This window comes from Drosophila bipectinata, chromosome 3R, assembly GCF_030179905.1.
Source record: "Drosophila bipectinata strain 14024-0381.07 chromosome 3R, DbipHiC1v2, whole genome shotgun sequence".
NCBI lineage: Eukaryota > Metazoa > Arthropoda > Insecta > Diptera > Drosophilidae > Drosophila > Drosophila bipectinata.
The window spans coordinates 16,163,304-16,187,154 of NC_091739.1; the positions used below are offsets into that span (position 1 = coordinate 16,163,304).

Sequence of the window (23,851 nt, forward strand, 5' to 3'; positions counted from 1 at the left end):
TGCCGGACAGACTTCTCGTTCTGTTAATGCGAGACTCAGACTGGGCAGATAGCCTCATGGACAAGGATACAGAGTGGGATTTGGGGTCACACTTTGTACAGTTCATTTTGCGGCGCACAAAGTTTCTTAATTTTTTTCTCTTGCCTTTGTCTTTGGCAAATGGGAAACACGCAGCAAAGAGAGAAAAGTTTTAATATGATTTGCAGTCAGACGTTTTGGTGGCCATCGCCGGCAGCCAGAAGCTAAAAATAATTAAAGTCAGGCAGGTCCTTAAAGACCAGGCTTGCTTCTACCCTTGTTCGCCCTGCCGGGCTCTTGAACTTTACTCAGTCATAACTTATGCATATGCATCTTGGGCGCCAGGAGTGCAAAGGATTCTCCAGCCGTGTGGGTGTGAATAGTTTTTGTCGCAGAATCCTTACACTGGAAACCCATTTTTATTGAATTTATTTTACAAACCTAAAGGATCGTTAAAACTGTATCTAAATTAGCCAGGACTTCTTGGTCCTTTTAAGAGCTTTCTTTTGTTTCCTCAGACTTCTTTTGCCAAGCAATCCCTGCTTAATTTTCTTCCGTCTTCTTTTCGAGTGTACACAATGTGTCCTTTTATTTAAACTTTGCCTCCACTTTTTGTGCAGAACTTATTACCTTAAACTTGGCGAAAAGGTTGTTGACTGGCTGCAATTTGTTGACACAGACAGACGACTTCTAAAGTGGGTGTAAAGGATATGCGAGCGAACGTGCACTTGTGTGTGGGCGAGTCCTTTGGGTGTGACTCTTAGGCATGTGCAGTTCAAGGCGCTGCTAAATTGAAATTCATACGCGGAAAGTGCTGTCGCCTACAAGCCGCCTACTCCGGCTCTTCCTAGTCATTGTTTTTTATTTGCAAAGTGCATTAAAGGATTTCTTGGTTTCTTTGTCATTTTCATTAGCCAAGCACTCTCCAGTTCTTCGTTCTAAGTCCATTTGACCAAGCTGCACAGTCCCCCGGCCTGGATTTGCCCGGAACTGCAAAGAGCTTTAAGTGCGCCCAAGTGAAAGTAATCGCCTTGGCCACTGCATTCCCAGCATTATATGTTTGTCTAATTCAATAAAGCCGAAAAAGAGATATAATAAGAAAGGAGAACTAACTTCGGGCGGATTTTTTGTCCATTTTTCTTGATGAGACCCCTTGGGGTCTTTCGCTATTTCGCCGAAATGGGGTTTTTCGCTATATGGACCACAGAGATAACCATATCTCCGCCAATTCTCATCCGATTCTCAATCGGAGTACCTTAATCGATTTCTGAATCGATTTCCCACCATTCTGCATCAAAATCTTGAGACAAAATACTTTTGAGATTTTTTGTCCATTTTTCGTGATGGGATCCCTTGAAAATGGGGTTTTCCCTATGTGACCCACATGGATAGCCATATCTCCCCCAATTCTCATCCGATTCTCAAGCGGACTAGCTTAAACGATTTCTAGATCGATTTCGCACCATTCTGCATCAAAATCCTGAGACAAAATATTTTTTAGGTTTTTTGTCCATTTTTTCGTGATGGGATCCCTTGAAAATGGGGTTTTCCCTATGTGACCCACATGGATAGCCATACCTCCCCCAATTCTCATCGGATTCTTAAGCGGAGTACCTTAAACGATTTCTGGATCAATTTCCCACCATTCTGCATCAAAATTCTAAGACAATATTTTTTTGACATTTTTTACCATTTTTCGTGAATGGCAGTGTAAGGCAACTCCTTAAAGCTTCGTCGCTCGGCGAGAATTAGGTTGCTTTCCGCGGCACTGGCTGCGGCAATAAAACTTCAATTAAATTAAATAAATCTCTGTAAAAATGCGCAACTTTTCCATCGAGAGCGAGAGCAATCAACAAACAGCCTGCGGTCATCATTAAATGTCTAATTTATTTCGAAAACAACAACAAGCTGCCGAAGAACGGAAAACTGAGTTTTTACAAGATTTTCCATTTTCCGTGGCATGGCTTGGCCAGCTCGACTGGCTGGCTCGTCGTAAAAATTGATTTAATAAAACAGGCACGTTTCCATTTGAAGTGCTGTAAATTTTAATTTAGTTGTTGCTTCTCGCACAGCTGCGACACCCTCACACAGTAGCGTAAGAGCAGTGGGAGTGTTGGGATGGTGCCAGGAATGTGGGGAACCTCATCAAAGCCGGCCGAGAGGAAAACTTTGATAGAGATCACTCGACGGCCTTCATTAAGGGGTTATATACCTTCTTTTTCGAAGAAAAAGAGGAAAGTTTGAATTTTTTGTATGTAGCAATTATTTAATTACACGGATGTTTTAATATTTTAATAGTAAACTTTATTAAGAATGTTTTTACAAAATTTGGTGAAAAAATATTGAATAGTTTTTAAGGGGTGGCTGTTTTCCTTAGAGGCCTTTTTTTTTTTAGAGCCTTGCGGTGACAGTTCCCCTGGTCAAACAGGTCAACTTAAATCATAAAAGTAAAAAAATTTCATTAGTTTAGAGTAATCTCTTGTGCTTGAACGATCGATTTTAAAATTTTTTGTTTTTGTTTGGATATGGCAGCGTTTTATGCTAAAAATGAACGTTTTGGTCTCTAGAAATTTCACTAAAAAATTTATTTCGCCGAAAAAAAAGTTTGCGCGTGAAAAGTCGATCGTTCAAGCACAAGAGAATTTCATTACGAACATTTTAAAAAAAATTTGAAGTAAATCGGTTCAGTAGTTTTCCGTCAATCATTGTCACCGCAAAGTCATTTTTCAAGAAACACCATTTCGAGATATTCGCGTTTAAAGTTTCAAGTTCAGTTCAAGGCCGCAATGAGGCGCGCGGTTAGGAGCGCTGTAACTTTTTTTCTACTGCTCCAATCTCTATGAAAATTTGGGAAAATGTTCTCAAGGAATTGTTCTTTAAGATAAAGCGATAAAAAAATTTTCGATTTTTTGAAAATAAAAAAGGTATATAACCCCTTAACAATAAAGGAAGCCATCGTAGGGTTTTGCTCGGCGAGCGGAACCGACTTGTAAACCATTCTGGTTCTCATTTATTTTCTTTGTTGTTCGCTGTTTATTATCTCTTATCACTGCCGAAGTTCCACTTTAATGAGTTTTATCTGAGTCACCGGAATTGACTGCTATTTTTTAGGGCCGCGAGCTATGTTTAGACCGCACCGAGAATCCCCCAGCTGAGGCAATCAAATGGAAAATATGCTGCTACTGTTACTTTGTTATTTGCTCTTGGAATAATTATGAATATTTATGAGGGTGACAAAAGTTTTGCGCTGCCAAGTTCGTTCGAGGAAACCTGTTTAGTTTCGCTTTGTTCCGTTTGTTTATTTTATTTAAATGCGCCTTCAGCTATGCAATTGTATATTAATTCCCCCAGCCAGTGCCAGTTCCCGCTAGACAACGACAAATGCTAACTGACAAGACAATTTCGCTGGGGTTTTGCTTCGCTTGGCAAAAGTTTTGTGTCTGTTGCGCAAAAGGATCCCTCGCAGCTGACAAGCTATACTACTTACTATACATATATTTTCTGTACCAACGAAAACAACAACAGCAGCCGCAACAAAACTGACACACGTTGACATCGAATTATGCAAAAACGGCAAGAGGCGAATTAAAAATGCAAATTCCTTGAAGGACACCCCACCAAAGTTACGGGGTGGCGGCATGTCCAAGAACTAATCAAGTCCGCCTGACAGTCGTGGGCTGGAGATTGGAGATTCAAGCCAGACTAGACGCATTTCACGATGCTTGAATTGACTTGGCCAACTCAAGTGGAAATATCACATTTCAGCCATAGCAGGGCAGCATTTGGAGAAAAATATTAGCTTGGAAAATTAGTTTTCTTCTTTCCGAACTTGAGACGTGAATTGATTTTAAAATAAAAGACATAATTTTCAGGAATTATTCTCTGAAAAATATTTAAATTTTTTATAAAATCTGAGGGATCTTGAATAATTTATTCATAAATTATTTATCGAAAAATACTATAACTCTGTTTATCCAGACAGCCACCTACTTACCTCGAAGATCCACTTTAAATTCTTTGTTTTCCTGCCCTTTTCTTGTCAGCCCACCTGTGCGAAAACATTCCATTATTTCTATTCATTGATTTTAGCTGGCGACTCACGCCTTCAATTGAAATTGTTGTGCGGGTGGGTTTATTCATGTGATTGTCATTCGCTTACGCATGAAAATGCGATGTACCGTGCCGTGCGGAGGAAAATAAATTGAAAAAATGCCTTTGGTTGGCGTTGTCGTCCTCGTCCTCGTCGGAGTCGTCTTCTTTCACAGTCATCGCTTTGTCAATCTGTCGGTTTTCATATTTCAACATTTTCCCTACAAAATAGCTTAACTGCCTGTGTCAGCTGCATGTGGCTGGTGTGGATGTGGCAGTGGTGGTGCCCCAAAGCCGAAACTCCAATAAGTATGCAGCAAGGCTTGCCATTGTCAACTGCCTCTGATTGCTGCCAGGCGGAAAGAGGGAGACATTCTGAGGTTAGCTCAGAGCCCCAGCTAGAAGCTACCTACCTGACATTACGTATACGCCATGCTGTGTCGCTGTGTCGCGCGGGCTTTTTATTGCTTTCGATTTTCATTTTGACTGCTCGCACGTGCGACGAGTGAAGGCAGCGCCAAGTCCTGTCCTAAACTTTCCAGTTCGATGGCGTAAATTTTCTTTAAGCATTATTTTATTGCATATTTTGCAAGGAAGCCTTGTCCTTTTCATCCGCCGCTCGGCTTGGCTTGTTTTCGCTTTGCGTGAAATTCAATTTCCCATTTGCCACACACACAGTTTATGCCTCCATCTGAGACTGAGACTGAAGGTTTTTCTTTTTAAATCCTCTTTTTCTTACTTTCTTGCCTCAAAACTCTCTATTTTCTCAGGAAGCCTGCCACACGACTTCATTTTAGCATAGAAGCCGCGCGGGGAATGGCTAGAATAAGCCACCACAGACTTTAAGATGAAATCGCTATTGGAGGATGATAGTTCGGTAGTTTATGAATCATTTAATTTATTTCAACAAAAAATGTGTACACTTTTTAGCTATTATTGTGTAGTACATTATACTTTTGGCAGCCCAAAGCACCCTGTAGCTTAATCGTTTTTCCCTTCACACTCCCATACCCTTTCGACATCCTTTTGGCCCCTACTGTGCCCCTGGCAAGTGCTATCCTTTCGTGTGTGTTTCAATGGCTTCCCTGCTTATCTGCAGACGCCATCGCTGCCGCCGATTTACTTTCCCGTTTCCCATTTTTGTTTTTCTGTCGATGCAGGTCCTTGCTTCACTTAAGGGCTGAAAATTCATTGCAAATACTCTTGATTTTTATTGCGTTTGCTCGCAAGTGAAATGGCTTAAAATGTGTTTGAATCCGGCTCCTTTTTTCATTTTTTGTCTATCCGATCCTTCCGGTTTTTATTAGTTTTACAATGCTAGACATTTCTGGCCTGTTATCCCGGCTTGTCCGTTCTGGCATGCCAGAAAATGCCTGCAAAACAATTTGTTCCAACGGTCTTGCCAGCTCCTTGGCTTGGTTTCCCTTCATTTTTGTTGTTTTTATGGAATTCCTTTCGGGTTTATTACTTTGTTTTGTTGGGTTGTCGGATGGCGAGATTTGGCCGAAATTCATTCTGTTTATTTGGCTCGAACATGCAAACTTTTTTTCGGTTGGCCCACCAAAGCATTTCTCACATTTTTCATGTGCATTATCTTCGACCGATTCTGACATAATTTATGTGGACAATTCTTCCATCTTGCCCCCTTACTGATCAAGTAAGCCAAAAATGTGCATTTAATTGTGACTCATTTACATTTTACCGAACTTTGAGCAAGAATTTCTTCATCCTTAAAAGGGTACGTTGTGAAAGGACCCTTCTAAAACCATAAAAACACAAAAAACCGATAAAAAAAAAATGCAAAGAGGAAAAAAAATAAAATATAAATCATACGCACCATTTAACAATGGCGAAAGCTGCTACGCCATTGCCAATCCGCAATACAATGGCACACATAAAAAGCAGCGCAGAAACGCTTTCAATATCACTTATAATGCCACGCCCCCAGCACTCTTGCCGCCCCTGGGCCCTCGACACTGCCATTTGCAGCGGAAATCAAGTCGCACATGCGAAAGTAAAAATTCAAACAATTGCCTGAATGGGAAATCAGCGGAGAGTGGCTGGGAAGCGAGGCCAAATACAAACATTTTTTAAAGCGAAACATAGTGGGTGAAAGCTAAGAGGTTTCTGACCATAAGACCCACGGAAAAGTGGGAAAGAATATAGAAGGAATCTTAATATATCTAATGCCACCAGAGGTCTTTAAGATACGGTTTCCATTGCTATATGGAGGAGTGAAAACTACCAAAACTTTTGCAATTTCGGCCTTGGCAACTTTCGGTGTTCCATTTGACTCTACGAGCTTTCTTTAATGGGTTTGTGGAAACTTTAAGCCAGAGGACTCATGTGGCCAACCGCATCGGGGAAAAAAGGAGCAACGTTGCATACTTGAAGGCTTTTCAATAAACATAAAATAAGCAACTGCAGCACTGGGAGTGGCTGTGTGGGGAAGCCAGTGGGTCGAATTTAATATAATGACACATTTTATGATTGCATTTGGCCGGCCAGAGCGAAGACACTGCAGCTGGTCAATCTCACGTCTCACGATGGGGCATAAAAAGTTGTCTCAACTGTGGAGGGAGCAAGTCCGAGAAGTCCTTCTTGGCGAGCGAGGCAGCAAAGTCAGCACTTTGTGCTAAAATGGAAGGCGTTGCCTAACGAGCTCTAAGAACTGTTGTCCTGATGCCCTTTGTCTTGTTTTGCTCTCAACACTCAAAGGAATAGAGTGGCAATGGTGTGACATTCTTTAAGTATGGATTTCAATCTGCTGAAATGTATTCTCACCATATTTAAGAAACACAAAATATAGATTAGGGTGTAAGTCTAAAGCTGCATAATTAATGTTTTAAATTTTTTCAAGTGTCTGTTCGACGGCAGCTTTCTGGAGGTCTTTTCTTGGTTCTCCCAGGCCAGGCCTTCGTCTGCTTCTTCAGTGTTCATATACACAATTACCAGCTAAGGCGATTTGCGAACAACTACCAAGGCATCGGCATCAGGTGGCCCCGGCACTCAAGTGCTGTGTTATGCCATTGTCCTTACTCCCTGCCATGCCCCTGTGCTCCAAGATTGTTTGACAATGTTTACAGGTGCAAATTTCAAAGTGAATTGCTTTTCTATCGTTCGGAAAAGTGCTGCAGCACGCAAGCCAGCCAAAGTAGTTCCCTCACATTCCTCGGAGATATTTTCCTGGAAAATTAGTTGCAGAAAACAAAGAAGCAGGAGAAGCACCGGGGGGTAGGGGTAGGATCCGGAGAAAAGCTGAGCTAAGCGGATTTGTTTATGGCTGCTGCTTCCTGGTCGTGACAGTTTGTCATGCAATCTCAGCCATTAGGCTGATGCCACCTCAGTGCTTCCTAAACAACCCCCTCCCATGCCCATCCGTCGTCCACAAACTGCGAAACCTGAGAGATTCCTTTTCACGTTGTCAATTGACAGGTTATTGTAGTTTGTCTTTCTTCTAGGATGTCTCAGTTTTAATTGAATTCTCTCCCTTTCAGCGGGACAAAGGGCATTTATTATCAATAATTGCATTTTCGTTTGCGACTCCGAAACAACAACAGTGCATTGTCTGTACTGTCAGCAAATGTCCAAAACTAATTTATCAATAAATTGGGAGAACAAGGCATGGAAAATTGCTTTGGCTAACCATAAATGGTCAAGTGTTTGGTAAACACATAAACACGCACGACCATCAGCTCCGAATTTGAGTAAAAAGTTTGCAAAAATAATGAAGCCTGGCCTGAGGGGCAACAAGGTTTTTATTTTTATTTGGGGATGATGGCGAGAGGAGAGGGGAATGCAAATCGCAAACAGGCGAGACGAACAAAATCCCCAAACTAACCAGCACACCCTCAAAACAGACAGACACACCTAGCTGACCACAGGAGCCTGACCAGCCAGCCATCAGGACATCTGTCTGCAGCAACCTCAGACCCAACCTGAACTCGTCCTTTGAGTCCATATATCCTCTTCCTCATACACCTAGTATTTTACTGGGAAAGTAAACGCACAGGCACGCAAGTTTACAATTTTTGCAACCAGAAGCCATGCAGTTTAAAAAAATTTGGTTATCCGAAATAAAATTTCGAGTAAAGAACTCACTAAATGGTGAGTAGCTTCCATGGCTTAATTTATCTCAGTGCATAAACACCCTCTTAGCCCGGTTTGATTGCTCGTTTGGCCAGCACTCCTCCCATTAGACTTGGCTCACAATGAAATTTTTGTTAAATTTTGCAGTACCCCTCCGACCCAACCGACTGGCTGATTGACTGCCCCAGTATGATTTTAAGGCCGTGTCCTGTACCGCTGTATTCCTGTACTCCTGTACCCCTGTCTGGATGTTGTCCCTGAGGATTACCTGTGCTTTGGTCTGTTCCCGTGTCCTTCCGACTGTCTGTCTGTTGGTCTGGGGATCCTGTCGCATGTCACGCACTTAGTGTCCTTCTCTTTCGCCTGTCAATCCACCCACATCCACCTCTGGTTGCATTTCAGGAAAGAGCATGGGCAAAGTCAAGCAACTCTTTCGCATTTCAATTTGGATTTTATAACTGACTCACCTGGTTGCCTCCCAACTCGATTTTGTACTTGACTCTGGCCAAAAGTTTGCTCAACTTGTTTTCAATAGTTTCTATTGAATACACATAGCCAACATCCTAGCCAACCTATCCCTGAGCTCAACGGCTCTTGGTCCAGTTTTATTGATTTCCTTAGCCCGACAGTGCTTGTCGAAACTGTAAGACATCCAGAATGAATTAAAGTCGAAAGATGACAAGAGTGTTTTTAAAAATAAATGTTCGATAGTCAACATGAAGCTTAAAATAATAGTTTATAAATAAAAGTTTCTTAAAAATTAGTATTTATTTTGTTTTATTTCCAGTGCCATTTATGAAACAAACTGTTCTCACTTCTGGCCAGAAATTGTTAGTCGGCAGCACAAGTTTATCTACTTGAAACTTATTCAATCTCTAGAGAAATTATCCATTTGCCATTTTTGTTTAGCCCGAACTAAATTCGGTTATTGTTATTCCTGCTACGGCTGCTGTTGCTTTTCTTTCCCTGGCTCTTGATTGCCATTGGATTTGAATTGCAAATTTGAATTTATGAAGCCATAGCCTCTCCAAACAAAATCTCTAATCAAATGCATCTATTCTTTCTAATTTCAGGTAAGCTACAACCTTCTTGTGAAATGAAAATCGAATCGGACTCGGGCTAAGTACAAAATGAATGAAAAAACATGTCTTTTTTAATTTTTGTTGAGTAATACACTCATCATCAGTGTAGAGCTGGGGTGTCAAATGCAAGGTTAAAGATCATAAATCAGAGAAATCTGCTGGGTGGGGGCCTCTCCAGTTATTTTTCGGCTCTGGAAAAAATACTTGGCCCGAAAATATAAATGTCCAATTTGCGCTGCCGGCAAGTTTTCCCCACCAGAATGATTAACTTGATTTATGCGTGCGGCGACAAACTTTGCAGCGAGGCAGGTGGTATTGGCCAGCCCACGGAAAATAAAGAGCCAAAAAACAGCAAAAAAAGTTTCCTAAAAAATGGTACAAAAGAAATGACCCAAAAGTGGAAAAAATACATTTGTCGCGTCGCGTCAAGGCGTTAATTTCTTGGCACTAACTTGAGGCTGCCGCCGCCCCGAAAAAGTATGCTACACTTTTTGCGAGAGAAAGAGCAGCGCCTTTTGTTTTTCCAAAGAACTATAACAAGCTCCATTAGTTCACCCTGTCGTTTGCCTTTTGGGCGGATTCGACAGCTGGTCGACATCGTCTGGTGGCAGTCAGTGGCCTCATTTGTTTTAATGTGTCAATTTGTTGACTTTTTCTGCTGTTTTTGGCCCGTCGGTCCGTCGGGACCATTTCTGTCACTCGGGGGCGGAGGTGAGTGTAGTTTGCACACACCTGTAATCTGTCATCACAGGCTTTAATAAGCATTTAATATGTCGAGCTTGAAACTGAAAAACTTTTCCATTTTTTTCAGTTTTTTTTGTGTAAAGTTATTAAACATATTTTCCGCCTTTCTGTTTGCGATTTTACGCTCTTTGGCTAGAATGGAAACTTTGGTCATAAAATTGTGGCCTTCCGTATCGTTTTGCGTTTATTGATGCTCTTTGATTAAGTGTTAAGTTGGAGCCCTGATGCTTTGAGTTACATTTAAGGCCATCTTATGGGCTTCATATTTCTGCCGTTCCGTTTAAAGCTCACTTAAGGCAACAATTTCGCCTGATTTACAGGTCATATATTCTCTTCTACATGTTTCTGTGGCTTTTCGTGTGTGTGTGGCCATGGCGGGGGCGGGGATGTCGGCTCCATTAAATTTTTATTAAGTGCAAAATGAAATTGCCTTACTTTTCCATTCCCCACCACTTGCTGTCTTTTGTTTTTGTTGGGGGACTTAATGCGCTTTAAGCCCGCTGGAACTTTGGTGGCCATTTAAAATTTGTGCCGACATAAAGCATAAATTATGGCGTTTGCCAGCCACTCACCCACATTTGTGTCCCAAGTCCATGCACACACTCAGCCGTACATGTGCAAGCTCACACTCTTCCTGGAGCATATGGCGAACATATATCCTATGGCAGCGCTCTACCACCGATTTTCTTTTCTTTTTTTTGCGTTTTGTTTATGTGAAACTAGCGCATTGAAATTGCATTTTTAATGCGCTTATTAAAATGATAAAGTGGCCGGGGATCCCCAACTAATACTTCCTGAATAGCTAGAAAATTGCACATGGGGGTGTGTGGTGTTTTAGGTGGTCAACAGTTTTGTTGCCTCATTAATGTTGTTTTTTTTCTGCTCGTGCATTACATTAAGCTGTACTTCCGTTGAATGCCTCTTTTTTTTGTGTTCTGTTTTTTTTTGGCATTTTATTTTTGCTGCTCTTTTCGGCAGTTGGGCAAAAGTTAATTAAGTTGCAAATGCTGCGCGTAAGTACATTAAAAACTAATTGCTACTCTCGTTATCGTTACGGCTGGGCATTACTGTTACGTAACGGCAACGTGAAGCTCGTTACGTTTCGCTTGGATACGCCCACATATTCGAGGAAGTCCGGAAATGGCTTTCATTTAAATTCGAGGAAACGCCCGAAGACTTAAATCGCAATGATTAGTGGCTTTAGGTGTAGTTGCTTATAACTTAAAGCATCGGAAAATTTAAGAAAGTTGTTTCCTGAAAACACTCTGAGCGATTTCCCAACACGCTCGACTTATGCATATTTGAAAGGCGACCCGAAGCGTCGAATTCCAATTGATTTCAAAATCAATTGCCAAAGGATGTAATCTGGCGAAAATTGCAAATTTTCCACTCCTGTTGTTTCTTGGCATTGCATTTTTAATTCAATCGAAATCATTTTGGCGTCATAATTTATTTATACCAATTACACTCTCCTGGCTGTCCTGGCCATGGCTCTTTAGCTGATTGTTCTGTATCCTTTCTCAAACGTTTTTTCCGTGTTTTGTTTTTGCTGTTTTCGACCTTAATTTCATTGACGCGCCCACATTTTGCTGACATGGCCGCAGACACCCACCCACACATCCACATCCACATCCTACTCCTATCCCTGCCGTCCTTGCTGTATATATATGTATGTACATATATGTATGAGTGGAAAGGATGCGGAACCCACACGTAAAAAATTTGTTTGTGCTCACACTTGAGTGCCAGCCACAGCCGGAATTTCGTCCTTTTTGCTGTCTCTGGATCTCCACCTCAATTTCAGTTTGTTTAGTTCGGTTTTTTTTTTTTTGTTCTGGGTGTGTGGTTGTGCTTTTTTTTAGTGTTCCATCGTTTACATTGTCTAAACACCCGGGCAAGGCCAACAAGTGTACGGGTCTTTTGCCATCAAGGTGTACATATCGCTCCGGAGATCTCACTCCCCCCGATTTCCCGTACTCCCCATCTATTCCCATCTGTGAATCCCCTTTTCATCGTCCTCTCGGCAGCTTCTCATCTTACCGGAAAAGTTTGTTTCGCTTTTTTTGTTTACGTCGTTGCGCACTTTTTTATGATTTTCAGTTTCAGTTTGCCACCCAGCACCCTCCAGCCACCCAATCACCAAACCCCCCAAAATTTCACATACGTGTTGGCCCATACTCACACACATACCGTTATGGGAGGATCAGGAGGTGGTGGGCCCCCCGCTGCCACGCGTTGTACATTTAATGGCGTTGATATGGTTTTATGACCTTTGTGGCCTGTTACACATACGCCCCCGAAAATTGCATTGTTGGCTTTATTTCCAACCCTCAACCCCCCCGGCCGCACGGCTTCCTACATTTTTATTACATTTATTTTATGTTTTTTATGATTTTGTGCTTTTGTTCTGTGCGGAGTTTAATTTTCCCACAACGTTCCAGCATCACCAAGGAGTCATAATTTCTAAGTTGATTTTCTTGTTTTCCTTGCGGACGGCCGAGCCAAATAAAAAAAAACGTATTCCATGGGCGCTGCCAAAATCACACAGCTTTTTAATTCTTCTATGTACACGCTGAGAGGGTTTGTCTGGAATGGCATTCATTTTGCCGGAGTGCCGAGTGCATTTCTGCAAATAAAAATGCAATTGGATTTGGCTTTCCTGGCTTTTTGCTTTTGTTTGTCATCGTATTTCAAATGTGACAAATTGAGTGGTTGCACTGCAATCCCCCTTTTTCTATGACGAAACACCTGCCTGAACAGGGTAGCAGGGTGTGGTATTTGTTTGCATTTTAAAAAGATTTATTGGAGCTGGGGGCGCAATCGAGATGCGTTTTGGGGTTATTGATGCCAGACCGAGAGTAACCGCAGCTTTTTGAAAATTGCAAAAATATTTAGAGGCAATCCAAGTTCAATAAAAGCTAAAAACAGAATAAATATTTCTAAAAGAGCCCACCCACACCACAACCTCACAAGAGACAGCCATTTGAATAAGAAGGTTAAAGAATTTTACGCCCAGCTCCTTCGACTTCCGATTAACCTTCTTACGCCACCCCACCAACCTATAAATCCACAAAATTGACCCGAAATAGTGGAAATTGTTGATTTATGGCTGCGAAGCAGACAATTCTATCAGGAAATTGCGTGACTGTTTAATTGAAATGAGTCGAAACTCGCGGGCCCCCAAAGGCAATAATATGCAAAGCAAAGGCAGAGCCACTTAGGGGCAAGAATTCAGAGCCGGCCAGGAGCGACATGCCAGACAGCAGACAGTTTATGGCCCAAAGCAAGGTCCTGAACTGAACTGACTCGACTTGACTGACTCTCCTTGAGCGTGCTCCAGAATTCATGAGCCACGAAAACGCATAAATATTAAGTTTTTCCTCCTTTTTCTTTTTTTGAGACACGAAAGTGGCACAAAATAAAACCGAAAACGAAGAGAAAAGTATGGCCTAAGCCTAGGATAAAGCAGGCTGGAAAAAACATAGAACCGGGATGCGGTAGAACACAGCAGGCAATTTTGATGAAAATTATGACAATAATTGTCATTAAATCAAAAATGCTCAGTAATTGTCTCATAAATTTACTATGCAAATTGTGAGGCATGGCCATAAGGATATGGGGCGGTATAGGACCCAGGCCTCGTTCGTTCGTTCGTGTTGGACTTTGCAAATTTTACGATATCAATAAAAACGTCGACAATATAAACTTTACTTCTGGGCTCTCTCGGTGCGACTTCGCCTCGTATTTTCCATTTTTTTTTTCCAAAACACTCCTCTTTGCGGCATTAAATTTGTATAGCATATTCCTAGGCGCACGTGGGTTTTAGTTCTCGTTGTTGGCATTGGCATGTTTGTTGTTTGGGCCCGAAACGAGCGCATAGCCACAAAGTTTTTATGGCTCGCTATAAAAGCCACCGAAAACCGAACTGGCCAGGAGGACTAGCAACTTCGCCGTGGCCTGGAAAGGTAAGGGCAACAGCAGAAACTTGGACTGCAAAGGATTAGATAAGAGGCATAAACCCAATGGCCTGTTCTTACCTTTTTATGCCCATGCACTTGTCGTCGTCGTTATGTGGGTGGTCGGCCTTAAAAAACATCAAACAGAAATGCAAATAAAAACCAATCCAACCGAGCCTCTCTCCCACTCGAAAAAAATGAACTCTGAACCGTCGTCCGAGAGGCGATTTAAAGTTCGACGCCCACAAATTTACACGATGAGCATGCCAAAAGTGGGCGGTGGTTGCAGGAAGCCGCAAAGTGGCTTTTTAATGCACAGCAGGAGAGGCAGCAACAGGAGCCACCGAGCAGTCGGTGCAACAGCGGTCACTGAAGACTCAAGGAAATGTAAGCTTAAAATTCGAGTAACGAGCAACAGGAGCTGTAAAAAATTAACAAGAGTACCTTCAAGCAAGGCATCTAGCAATTGAAATAAAGGCCCAAAAGCAAAAGTAACAATTGTAAAATCTGCCACAATGTTTCAGAAGTGAATATAGTAAATAGTATATTTTCATACCAGCAGCCACAATATCCACATGCCTCAGCGCCGTGCAATTATATAAAAATCAGCCTGTAGCCGGATGGAAAATCGGAAAAAACAACACTCTCTGAAATTGCTTACTTTTCTGCCCACAAACACGCCCACACGGTGGCTGTACCAGAGTACATGAGTGGTTGGCATGGATGTGTCGGTACATGTTCAGGAAGAGTGTGTGGTTTGTTGTGTTAATTTAATTAAGGACCTGTTTGAACAACACATTAAACACACAAATTTACATTTAAAGCCGAAAACATGAAATTAGGTTTTATGAAATTTCATCCTCACAACATACCTCAAGGTCGTGTTGTTGTATATGTATGATATTTTAAAGCAAAACTGTAGCTAGTCATGCCTGAGAATCAAGTTTCGGAAACAAAGTGCTTGTGGCATGTGATTTTGAACAAAGCCATATGCCGGCCCACACAATTTGGTCGCTTCATTAATAATTCAACAGAAGTTGGGCGGGCGGCAAGGGTCCAAAAAACAGCAACCTTTTTCCATCCTTTTTCATCAATAGCCCCAAAATGTTGCATATCTATGTGGAATATACACCATACATTATGGTTGGCTAGGTCAATCCCGAAAAACTTTTAGCCCAGAGTGGTTGGGAAATATTTATTTTCAAAAGAAACGAAAGTGGGATACTCTCTCTACTGAACTGTAAAATATAAAATTAAATATGGAATTCTTGGGTTCCTATTTGGTACTTCCTTATACATATCTGTTGTTCAATATTTAATATTGCAAGCTTTCAAGTAAGTGACATTTAAATTTTATCTCCTGCTCAAGAGAAAGTAGTTTCTAATAAAGATAGTTTCTAAAAGGTAACCACATCCCTAGTAAATTAAACCTTCCTAGATTTTAGACAACAAATCCCAGTGATTTATGAATTGAAGCTGACAATCCGAAGGGAAACTCAAGTGGCTTTATATTATTTCTTACTTTCCCAGGGCATACAGATCCCTGCGACCTGGGACACCCCCTCCTTTGGCTTTAGACAGCTCGAGAAATTATTATGTTTTGCTTTTAGCGTGATTGAAATGAAATTAAACTGCTTCGCCATGCACACGCGTTTGAGGCGTCTGCCGGCAGCTGCCAAGGACATGTGTTGACATAAACAAAATTAAACGGGAGCGACAAAAAACATGAAATTCTAAAAAAAAAATGAAGATAAACTAGAAGACAAAGTTGATGGTGGGGGTGTGATGGGAGAGCGGCGCCAGTGAACAAAAATTTCATTTGCAAAATGAAAATTTAGTAAAAGGCATAAAAAAAGCAGCCCCTAAATGTCAAAAAGGGTGGTTCCGACGAACAAGTACCCCGATAAACATATTTCTTCATGTATATGAAGTACATGAAGGAATAAAATTATGTTTTTTTACAAAGATCTTAATCACATGTGCTCCTTAGCCTGTGCTTACAATTTGCGCGTCTTATTTATGGGACATTTTTTTTATTGTCAGCTGCATTGCAGCACATTCCTCCACACTCGTGTCCTGGTTGTGAATGTGTTTGACAGCAAAAGCCTTTTAAATCCTTGTTAACTTCTCTAAATGCTCAGGTTGCCCTGGCCCCACACTTCGGGTATTTATGCACATGAAGACATTTATATTGCTCGTGGGCTCCTTTGTGTCATCAGCAGTTGATGTAAAAAATAAATTGAAAACCATTTGAAGCGAGGATTTCACAATTTTTTTCTGCTTTTAAATAAACTGAAATTATGCTGATTGTTCGGGGGATGCCAGGAGACTTTGCAAATCGAAACAAATGAGAAAGGAAATCGGTTTTCCTCGGCAGCTAAGTGAAAATTATGTGTGCAAAGTCTCTAGGGGATTGTCGGGAAATCCCACAGGAGTAGAGATATTTCAAAATGTGAGGAAAGATCTGCGAGAGATAATACACAACTCAGAAGCTTAACCCGCACTCGTCTGGCAACTCGTCTTTAAAGACTCTTACAGCTGATTAATGCTTTTTCTGGTCCAGCATTCGCTATTATTCATTCATTTATTCTTGCTTTTTTTTTATGCCGCCAAATCTATGCAAATTAGCCAGGCTTAAACGAAAAAATGGCAACTTGCAAGAGGATTTACTTATAAAGCATTAAAAAATAGTTGGAAAGCTTGGGAAATAGCTGGAGTAACTGCCACGCCCCTTAACTCTTGGCCAGGCTTAAGTGTAAATGCGGCATATAAATGAACTCATTAAACTTTCGGTGAGGAATGTCCACCCCAGAGGGGCCCCTAAGATAATATTTTTGCTATTTGAGAAATGTATTTTTCATTAATTTGAGACATTTAAATATTTACACAGCAGTCGACGCCCCCATCCTCATCCCCATCCCGTGGCGTACAATAATTAATTGTTTGGCCTTCAAGTGGCTGACTGGAAATTTTTCAGTTGGTTGGTAAATTATGCGAATGGTGCCGCATTTCACACTTTAAGCTGACAGCCAATGGGTTGGTGGTGGTGGTGGGGCGCCAAGTGGAAGCACTTCCTTGGGAAGGTGAAAATTTATGCAACAAAATTAATTTCATGCAAAAACAATTAAGTTAATTTAGCAAAAGGAGGCAAGCTCTGGGTGAAAAGCGCAACAGCAGAAAAATCAGGCTCAACTGGAAATATAATAAACTTTTTAAGGCTGGCAGGGGGCTAGCAGGGTGGCTTGTGTGGCGGGTGGTGAGATGCTTTAAATTTCCATTGCCAGTGCCAGAGCCATCGCCATTTGGCATTTTCATTGCTATTGCCTGGCTGTTGTTTCGGCCCTGTGTTCTGTAATACAAACGCAATTAAAACCCGCTGAAGAGGCGCAAACAACAGACAGCCAAGGAGGAGGAACAGGAACAGGAGCAGGCACAGGATTCTGGATTCTACCGACAAATGAAATGAACGACCGGAGAGCGAGAGAAACGACACAGTAAAACATTTAAATGCCGAAAAATAGACAAAAAAAAAAATGAATATAAAAAGGGAATGAGGATGAAATAAAAGGGGGTGGAGAAAGCAGGCAATGCGGAGAAAGGGAAAGGCCCGCCGAACGGAATTTCGCTTTCAAATTTGCGTTGGCGCGTGAAATATACTTGTGCCTGTGTGCGCTTACCCTGTGTGTGAAAGGATTGCGAATTTCACAGTCAATGCATTTAACATTTCGCAGTTGAAAGGCGGCCGGCAGCCGGCGGTCGGGAAATGTTTACAACATCCAGTTTAATTTTGCAGCTGAGCCACGGGGAGGCGCGAACCACCAGCCGGCATTCGGAGCGAAAATGAGACACAGATAAGGGAACTTATCTCATCTGCTGATTGTTCTTTCATTTATCACGCAAGTGTCAAGATCTGCTGGCACAGCTCAAAATGAATGAGAGCCAAAAAAATTCGTTTTTAATTGCATTTCAACTGGCACTCCCACTGCTCTCGAGGTGTTAAACAGTGCACTGCTATAAAATATGCAGGGATTATCTTTCAAATATGAGCTTCCAAGTAATTCTTTATTATGGATTCAAGTGATGTTTTTCTACCGTGCAGAGTAGTAATAGCCACCCCTAGGGCGGCTAAACACTGACATTGGCACAACCCCTGGAACACATCCCCGCTCCCTGCCACATGCCAGCAACTCCCCAATTTTCAGCTGGCCAACTCACAAGCGTGCAATAAATTTTTCAATGTCATGCGTCTCGGGCGCACAATCTATAAAACAACAGGAGCGAGTGGGTGGTATCGGATCCAACGGATCGCCCTGCTAAGCCCTTCGTCCTTCAACCACTAAGCACCCAAACAGCAAAACAAACTTCCAATCAGACCCAAGTCAGCCCTCCCATCCACCCACCTACCACATCGTTTCTGCTGCGACTTTGTGATAAATGTGCTACAGCTTTTTGTCTTTACTTCATTTGAAGTTGAAAGTCGGTGGAGGAGCTGAAGCTAAAGCTGGAGATGGCTTGCTGGCCAGCTGGAATCGACTCGCTCCATCTTTTTGCCATTCGGAAAGTGTTGAAGCAGCACTTTGGCAGCGCATCAACGCCAACAAGCCCCGCCCACACTGAGTCGCCGCCCCCAGCCCCAGTGTTTTGGCCAACGGCATGTTTGCTTTTTTATCTGCGTTTTGCATGTGACTCTGTCTCAGGGCCTTGAACGTAGTTTCCCTCAAGAGGTGGTCCTACCAAGAGGTACTTTGGTTCTGGTCATCAGTTGGTCAGAAGAAGTAAGGGTAAGAAATATTACTTTAATAGTTATTGATTTTTATGAAAACTTTAATGATTGTGATTGTGATTGTGATTATACACGATTCTCAAAGAGTATCTTTGGTAGAAAAAACAACATATTCCTAAGTTCTTGCAATTCTCTACTGCTTTGGGATTAATTATTCTTCAGGGTATTAAAAACTTCGTCCTCTCAAAGTCTCGCCGTTCTGTCTAGTGTTTTTTATTCCTTGTATATCTCGCACAAGTTACATTTTTAATCGCGCCTTTGAGACTTCATTAGTGCAACAGCAGCCGGGAGAAAATACTTCATGCACGGAAAGAGCCATAGACCATAGAAGTGGAGGCAAGACTGGAAACATGTGCGACGTTGTTTTAAGTGCAGCTGATGCTGATGCTGATGGTGATGGTGATGCTGATGGCCTCCCCTTGTCTGCCAAATGGCGCATGAAACACAGAGGCTGTGTACACTATCTGTCCCTCCGATTATGGCCATCTCACTCTTGGGCTGTCTGGGCACTTGGCTTGGGCTCAAGTGTTGTCTCCGAACCCTTTCGGCCCGCTTCACTTCAGATTCAGATTCCGATTCCAGCTTCAGGTTTAAATGAAGTGTGTTTGTCTTGGGCTTCAAGTGTGGCAGGTTGTGATTTTTATTTAAAACTAAGCAAACAGAGTAATGGCCATAAACAGCGAGAGCGAAAAAGTCAAGTCAAGTGACTTTTTGGCAGAACACGCAGAAAAATAAACAAGAAATGATTTCTCAAAAATAACAAAAGACAATTAAAGCCATATGAGGAGAGACTAAGATTGTAGAAGCTTTGGAAAAGTGAAGCTCCATTGATGGCCAATTCGAGGAGTAATTTTTCTCCAAGTGACATTTATTCACGCACTTGACATGACTTTGGCAGAAGCACCTCCTCGCCGCTTCTCTCCTCGCAACAAAATGTACCACATGTCGTATGCGTGTTACGTGCCTTACTTTGCTTGCTGCTTCGCAAAACATAAAATATGCATAAATTCCAGCATATTTCACGATTCGTTCCGCTCCACTCTCTTGTCTTTGTTGGAGTCGTAAAAACGCAACAGCAAAGGGAGCAAAAACTCGAGCAAAGAATTCTTGCCAACAACTTGGCAGGAAGGAAGCAAAGAAATGTTTTCTATATACACGACGTATTCGCTGGTATACAATATTTTCATTTCATTTGCAGCTTATTGACAATTGACATGAAATTGCCATTTTCTTCGCCGTGTGGCTGTTGCTTCTTTTATGCTTTTGTTATGCGACTGCAAATAAAGTAATAAAAGTTGAAGTTAAATCCAGCACCCTCCCAGCTAAAGGCAATGAAAGCCGGCAACATGGAACATGCAACACAAAATGCACAAAAACATTTTCATTTCGTCGTTCTCCTCATTGTGAGTCAGAGTTGGAAATGACACATAACATTGACATTTTCCAATGTTAGCCCGGCTCAGTCTGTGAGTCATTTTCCACAGAAGCTTTCCACAGGTATTTTTTCTGGGATTTCTTTGCATTTCCCTGGCTGTACAAATATGATAAACATTTCTTCTGGGGCCGAGGCAGCAACCCTTATGGCTAATTGGGCCCGGGTTATGCGGATGTACGACTTGACTTGTGGACTTGGGCGGGGACACCCTTTGGCTTTCTGTTTTTTCAATTTTTTATTCCGACTCCTGGAGTAAATCCCCCAAATCTGTAGCCTTATATCAACTTGCCTATCCGTCTCTGCTTTCTTTTCCCACTCCACCTTCGCTTCTTGTGTCATGCGATATCCGCCCATGCCTGCCGAGTACAGCTGAATATAGCCACTGCCCCGCTCCTTCGGATATATCCTTTTTTGAAATCCCAGCAATCTGTGTGCCAACTGAAACCGAAGAAGATTTATGGCATCTCGAAAAGGAAAATAACAGAAACCAAACAAATTTGGTTGCCTAGGTGTCAAGTGCTTGGACTCGAGATATAAATAACGCCTGTGAATTATGCTTTCTACTTATTGAAATCAAAACCTTTGAAGGAGCGAGGAGCGACAATTTTCAATCAGCTATCTGTTGCACATCCCGTTTCTACGTCGGACGTCTATAAATCACGGCGAAGATGTCGCACTGACTAACTGGCTAACTGAAGACATAATTAATTAGCTTTTAATGCTGCCGCTGTTGCTGCCGAGACGGCGAAGGCACCCGAGGAATGCCGCTGGCAGTTTGTAGATACAGAACAAGATGGTGGAGGAGAGACTGCATTTAGTCAAACGGAAAATGATGCCGGCAAATGCCAAGGCAGCTTGTGAATCTGACAGATACATATATGCCACATTCCCCCGAGCTCCAGAGCCAGAGCCAGAGCCTTTGTAGACATTTCGTTAAAAGTTAGCACAGAGAACTGCCAACAATCAAATCAAAAGCAAACAATGGGCAAAATGTAAGAAAACATAACCAGAGATAAGCGGCTTCAGTTCAGTTCAGGCAAAAAAGATGGCGACAGCCAGGAAACGCAGACAAAAAACAAAAAAATAAGGGGAGAAGGAGTGCAAATGTCGGCGTGTCCTTGTCCACGCCCACAGCCCGACTGTTGTCTGCTGCAAATACCGCAACATGTACTCAAGCAGATAATGTTAAATACCACTCGAGAGCGCACAGGACACAGCAGAAAAAGGACGAAAGCACCAAAGGAAGCAGCAAATCCATGGAACAACAAAAGACATAAGCGCTATGGCGACTGCTCTTGGCCAGGTCTGGAATCCTTATTCGCAACTCAGGCTGGGAGACTGAGTCTGCTGCTGGACGAGCAGTTAAAAGGACACCAGCAAAGGACACATGCAGAATGCGAAAAACGAAACTGAAAGCAATGCCAAAAGCACTGAACGAAATGGTTGTTAGGCTTTTTTTCAAAAATATAATATTAAAAATGACATCATCTCTTTAGACGGTGGTTTCAAGAATAATAAATAAATAAAAAGAATAATAATAAATGGTCAGTGTAGGTCTCCCAGGACATATCCGCCACCCAGCCCAGCTACTCCTGTGCCTGTCCTGGCCAGTCAGACACATAAAGCGAAACAAAAGTTCAAAGACATGCTAAAGTGGGGAGACATTTCCGAAGCAGCTCCAGCTGCTGTTGCTGGTGCATCGCCTCCTTTTCGTCCTGGGCTTCTGCTTCATTCAGTTAGCTGATGCTGAGCCGGAAAATTTAAGCGTAACATTAAATAATTTACAAACAAATGGCGCGACGCCGCCGCTATAGCCAGAGTCAGCCCCGGCGACGGCGTCTTCGTTGTCGTGTTCGGCTTAATCGCCGGAAGTACGCAAAAAACCCAACTTGAATAGGGCGCTCAATGGGGGCTAACACGAAGGGGCGAATCCCATTGCCAGGGTCGTCGACGCATGTGCATGTGGCAGGCTCCGAGGCAAGGCAGGCAAGTGAAGAAAATCAATAAAACGTGCGAGGATGCGGCGGTTTTGCTTTTTGCCACTTTTACTTTTGCACAGCACAGCGGCTGCTGGCAGGACAAGCAGCTTCCGATGTCCTGGGCTGCCTCCGCTGCCGCTTTGTCATTTGTTTGGCCTGCAGCTAAATTTGCCTGTCTATGTGTCCTTCGGCCCGCCACCACCCCCCATTCGTGGCGGACTTTTTTCTTTTCGAGTCTCCCCTTTTGTGCTCACAGATACAGGCATACATGTCAGGACTTAGGTGTGGCTTCTGGCAGCTGTTCCAGCTCCCGTTGTTTCCCTCTCTGTCTGTCTCCATTGCCATCTCTCTCTCTCTCTGTAAAAGCTACAAAGTGCAACAAACCGAATTGAAATGGAAAATATGCGACGCCTTTTGCAATTGAAATACTCTAGCATAGGGTCCATGTATTCCAATGAGAATGAAGCTTAGGATTAAAGTTTATTTAGGCTTGAAAATTCCCAAAGGATAATTGTATTCAAAGACTTGACTTTGCATGGAAAATAGAATAATCCGTGGATAGACAAAATCTATAGATACAGTAGAGAATTCCTGGCTTCGGCTGGGCGAAAATAGGCCCTGACAAGCGTTAATCTCGGAATAAAATATTTGCTATGCATGGCGGGCAGGCCACCCACGGCAGCACAGGTCTAAGGACTACGACGGATGCAAATTCAACCACCGAATTTCGTAGCATACTTAGAAGCTCACCAAGTCGTGAACCGTCCCCCGGTTCGGTTCCCTTCATTTTGGGCGTCCTTTTTATTTCGGCGAGTTGCTGATTATCTTTGGCGGCAAAGGCAAACGAAAACCCGACTTTCCATAGACTTTGCATAAATTTTGAACTGCACAAAAGTTTTTGGGACACACTCAGACTCAGACGGGGAGTTGCTTCAATGTTTCGGTATATCTTTTACTTCTAAGCTCTGGCAAATTGACAAAGAACTTCACTTTGCTTCGCTTCTATTCCACAGTTCACATTTCCCTTCAATTTGCTGGGGCTTCTTTTCGTTTTTCAAGGACCAGGTGTGCCAGTGTGTGAGTGTTTGCCCAGCGAATGTCTCGCAGTCGTCTCGCTATTTGCATATCAACTATACATGTTGGTCGGGTGTGTGTGTAACACGCTAACACTGTGTTTGTATTTCATTAATATTTCAGAGGTGGCGTTGTTTGAAATCAAAACATAAATATTAACATACACGAATTGAAACGCGGTATCGCCGCCAGCGCATTTCCTGCCAACTTCACTCACAAAAAACCCAAACCAAAAGGAAAAAAAGCGCTGGGAAACAAAAAATATGATATAAATGCCGCCCGCAGAAACCGCAAACCAAATAACAAATACCCGGCACACAACACACACTCGCACACACCAAATAAAAATGTTCCAAAAACTCTGGAAATAAAATGGTAAAAAAAAAACACTTGATATTTAACCCGCTGCAATGGAAGGCAAATATTTTTGTCTAGCACGAATTGGATTTTGGATTGGAATCGTACATTTTTCTGGCAGACGGGCAGACGGGCTATTGTGCTATTGTGATTTGCTTGTTTTTCATTTAACACGAAAATATTTTGTTGTGCTGGCAAAGGATTTTGTTTCATAATTTTAAGCAAATATGGCAAGGCAAGAGCAC

The 23,851-nt window shown here is 42.3% G+C and overlaps 1 protein-coding gene and 1 long non-coding RNA gene across 5 annotated transcripts in view; one reads left to right on the plus strand and one right to left on the minus strand.

Moving 5' to 3' along the window:
• Positions 1–23,851, plus strand: part of SKIP (Shal K[+] channel interacting protein) — a 143,424-nt gene that overhangs the window by 82,781 nt on the left and 36,792 nt on the right. The gene's annotated exons all lie outside the window — the stretch shown is intronic.
• On the minus strand, positions 8,116–14,855 carry LOC138926619 (uncharacterized). The gene is made up of 3 exons (XR_011443198.1): positions 14,535–14,855; positions 8,664–8,837; positions 8,116–8,583 (listed from the first exon to the last, which is right to left on the minus strand). It is a non-coding gene; the product is annotated as an uncharacterized lncRNA (long non-coding RNA).